The 4,153-nt window shown below is 40.8% G+C and overlaps 1 long non-coding RNA gene across 1 annotated transcript; it reads right to left on the bottom strand.

The window, feature by feature from the left end:
• Nucleotides 1–205: 205 nt before the first annotated feature.
• On the bottom strand, nt 206–3,068 carry LOC140189295 (uncharacterized). The gene is made up of 3 exons (XR_011883498.1): nt 2,970–3,068; nt 1,517–1,561; nt 206–507 (listed from the first exon to the last, which is right to left on the bottom strand). It is a non-coding gene; the product is annotated as an uncharacterized lncRNA (long non-coding RNA).
• Between the last annotated feature and the right edge of the window lie 1,085 nt (nt 3,069–4,153).

Below are 4,153 nucleotides of genomic sequence, written 5' to 3'. Positions count from 1 at the left end.
GTCTCAACTTATACTGGAGATAATTCTGTTCCAGCAATCCTTATCAAGAGCATGTTAAAAGCAAACTTTTTCAAGCCGTTCCAACTGCACATAAGTTTGGGCCAAATTAAAATTATCTCCAAACTCATCACTTTTCAAGAGGGAAAGTGGGAACAATTAAACATCGGAACAACCAGGGGAATGAAATTGTAAAATTAATCTCTTGTTTCAGTTCCCCGATTTTCATAATTTTCTTGCTACAAAATATCCCGTCTCACTGATAAAATGTAGGGTCTGCATTTCAAGCATATGATATCGCTGAAGAAGCGCGACTTTTTTTTTTACTAAAGTGAATACAGATACGGTATCAGTCCACACAGTCGTAGAGCTCTCTTTAGTTCCTTGATGTCTGCAGCCATGTTTCCTCCATTCTCTCTCAAACATTGACTGAAGAGTAACTGGGGTTATTCCGGCAAACGAAATGTGCAACCAACTGTCCATCAGCAATCATCAGCAACAAACCGACACCTAAAAGAAGAATCACAGTCGTTAAAACTCATAACTATCACCATGGTCTATGAACTGTACAGATAGTCTTACAATACTTTATAAGATGGAATAGGTTGAAGATCAGGCATCAGAAATTTAAAAGGGACATCAGGGGCAGCTTCTCAGTGCAAAGGGCGGTGTGTATGTATTTGGGATGAGCTGCCAGATACAGTACAGTGCAAAAGTCTTAGGCACACATACACAGCTAAGGCTTTTGCACGGTGCTGTACTTGCCAATGTGGAGCAGAGAGCGAGTTTGTAACTCCATCAGGAGCAAAGGATGTTGGGAATAGTGAGCGTGGAGCGCCATGGGAGGGGTGTGGGACAGGTGGAAGCAGAGGAGTGCCAGGGGTGGGGATTTGCTGTAGGTGCAGACACACCCAGCCCTGAGACAACAGGCAAGGACATTTGATGCCAAACAATTGGTTTATTAATCATTCCAGAATGTCTCGCTGGTGCTTCCTACTCCCTTCCCCTTTCCCAACCATGATTCTCCTCTCCCTGTTCCCTTCCCACTCTCAGTCCACAATAGGTTTATCACCACTCACATATGCCATGAAATCATTTTTTTTTTTGCAGCAGTATAGCACAAAATATAAAATTACTAGAGTACTGTTTGGTGGAAGTCTGTGAAGAATAAGAATTTCAAGTTGTATACTGTATACATCCTCTGATATTAAACTGAACCATTGAACATTTAAAAACCATCAAGCACATGGATTAGAGAGGTTTAAAGAGCTGTGATCTAAACATGAGCAGATGAGAGTAGATTGCTGTATGACATGGTCAGCATAGACAATTTAGGCCAAAGGGCCTGACTATGACTAACTATGATAACATCATTTCAGCATTGTATCTCTGTTAAGCTGCAAAAAGAAATTTAGTGCTCATTGTCCAGTAGAGTCTGATTTAACTATTCAGAGGTGAATTGAATAAAGAATCTACAGCATGTTTATAACATTTTTGAAGAAAATCTACTCAGACTCACCCAATGCCAACCACCACTGCCATACTAAAGGAAATTCGACCATCACTGGAAATGAAATGAAACCCGAATTTAATGACTTTGCAGTGTTTCACACCTTGACATAAGATTCTTAAAACAAGCAAAACGAGGAGGAATTTCTTTAGCCAGAGGATGGTGAATCTTTGGAATTTACTGCCACAGATGGCTGTGGAGGCCAAGTCACTGGGTCTGTTTAAAGCAGAGGTTGATAAGTTCTTGATTAGTAAGGGCGTTGAGGGTTACGGGGAGAAGGTAGGAGAATGCGGCAGCACGGTAGCATAGTGGCTAGGAAAAGTTTTACAGTAACATCAACCTGGGTTTAATTCCCGATGCTGCCTGTAAGGAGTTTGTACGTTCTCCCCAGTGACCGTGTGGGTTTCCTCCAGGTGCTCTGGTTTTCTCCCACAGTCCAAAGTTGTACCGATTAGTAGATTAACTGGTCATTGTAAATTGAGCTGTGATTAGACTGGGATTAAATTGGGAGATTGCTGGGTGGCGCGGTTCGAAGGGCAGGAAAGGCCTACTCCACGCTGTATATCAATAAATAAACAAACAAACAAACACAGATATGAGTAAATAAATAAATGGGATTGAGAGGGATGATACATCAGCCATGATGGTTTGGCGCAGCAGACTTCTACTTCCAACAAAGTTGGGGTTTTGCTGTCAATAACAAAGATTAAATATTACGTTTTTCATTGGGTTCCCTTTTTTCTGAATTAAGGCCCATGAAGAACAGTAATGTGTAGCATTACTGAATACAGAAATAGGTAAATAAATGTTGATCTTATAGTTCTCACCTTTTCATTCAAATCACAGAGTAGAGGACGACCATTTACCCACCACCAGTACCCAGAAGAGCAGCCCGTAGTCCTTTCCCAAACTCCAGGCAATTATTTTCCTTTCTGCCTATCCAGTTCCTTTTTGAAAATGGTTTCTTACCACGCTGACAGCTGATGAGTTCAAAATTGTAAGTATTCTGCATGAAATGTTTTTCCCTCTATCTCCTTCTACACGTGACCTTGAAACCCCCTTCACACGTCCCCCACCCCCATCTGCTTAACCTGACTAGTGACAGACCCGTACATCTCTATCAAATCAACTCTCAACCTTCATTGCTTTAAGGAGAATAACCCCAGCTTCTCATGTTTTCTGACTTATTACTCGAGACCATTGATGCAGAAGTACAGCCTTTACACCAAGCCACATGTTGCCACCTCTGTCTGGTTCTGCATAAACCCTGGCAGATATACTTCATAGGCACGTGAACTGATGGAGAATTTCTTGGTCCCCACCTCAGTGGCCCAGGATATACTAACCAGTGAAACAAAGAACAATTAGAATAATTGACACTGAGGAAAACAATAGTATTTAAAGCCGATATAAAATGACTCTCATATTCCAATTCATGATATGATTAAATCAGAGTTCTTACCTGCTGAAGTCAGCAGGATATGGCTGAGTGCAACTGTGAAAGAGTAGTCCCAAACCCTTTCCTTAACTATAGCTGCAAACAGCAGACAGCTGATGAAATATGTCAATTCCATTGACAGCAGGTTCACTAGGAGAGTGAAGAAAGAAACTTATTGACAAGCAACACATATCAAAGTTGCTGGTGAACACGAAGGGAATAAGTTACTTGTAGGTGCTTATTTTGGGACCGTGAAGGTCATATCTTTGCTGATTGCTGAGATAATGCTCAATAATGCTTAACTGTATGTTTGCTAATTGCTAATTAAGGAACAGAATGAGGAATTCGAATCTTTGGAGCAGTGGCGTGTCACACAAGTATAACAATGCCGTGGAGTCGCAGGCTGATAGCAATTGTTTTGTTTTGATTTTGGATCCATTTTGCCACTACACAAACCTTCCCAGAGCTTGCTTCCCAAAGAAAGAATTCTTTTTAAATTTAAATATGGGCATGAGGGTTGTCGATAGGATAAGATTGTTAGGCTACTGATTCCATCGGACACCATTTTTAATACACTAAGAACATTATCATTTCCAATCCCCAGCCATTAATGGTGAAGTTACTAAATTTACTAGCCGTTCTTTCTAGTATTTCTTTCAGGAATTTTTGTGTACTAAAAAGCCATTTGTACAATTACTAAATCATTATGTTCACGACTATTTTGGCATACTAATTAACTGAATAAGCAGCTTTCAATGCCCCAGATAATGAAAGCCAATATTCAATATGGTTTTTGTATCACGATGCTGCCATCTTCCAAGGCTCTTTGGTCTTGCAGACCAAGATCCATCCCTTCCTCGATACTTCCAATGATCAGACTATCCATGGTGCATGTCCCAGCCTCCTTAATACTCCCAAAACCCATCACATTATGTTTATCAGTGATAATATTATCAGCCATTTCTCAAACATGCACACAAAATGTTGGAGGAACTCAGCAGGTCAGGCAGCATCTATGGAAATGAAAGAAGAACATAGAACACAGAAATTTGCAGCACATTACAGGCCCTTGGCCCACAATGTTCTGCCAATCGTGTAACCTACTCTACAGACTGCCTCGAATTTCCCTACCACGTAGCCCTCTATTTGTCTAGGCCCTATGTACCTATCTAAGAGTATCTTAAAAGACACTATTATATCCGCTTCCA

This window comes from Mobula birostris, chromosome 28 (assembly GCF_030028105.1).
Source record: "Mobula birostris isolate sMobBir1 chromosome 28, sMobBir1.hap1, whole genome shotgun sequence".
Lineage (NCBI taxonomy): Eukaryota > Metazoa > Chordata > Chondrichthyes > Myliobatiformes > Myliobatidae > Mobula > Mobula birostris.
The sequence above is the reverse complement of the archived record's forward strand: the minus strand, read 5'-3'. Positions and strand labels throughout refer to the sequence as shown.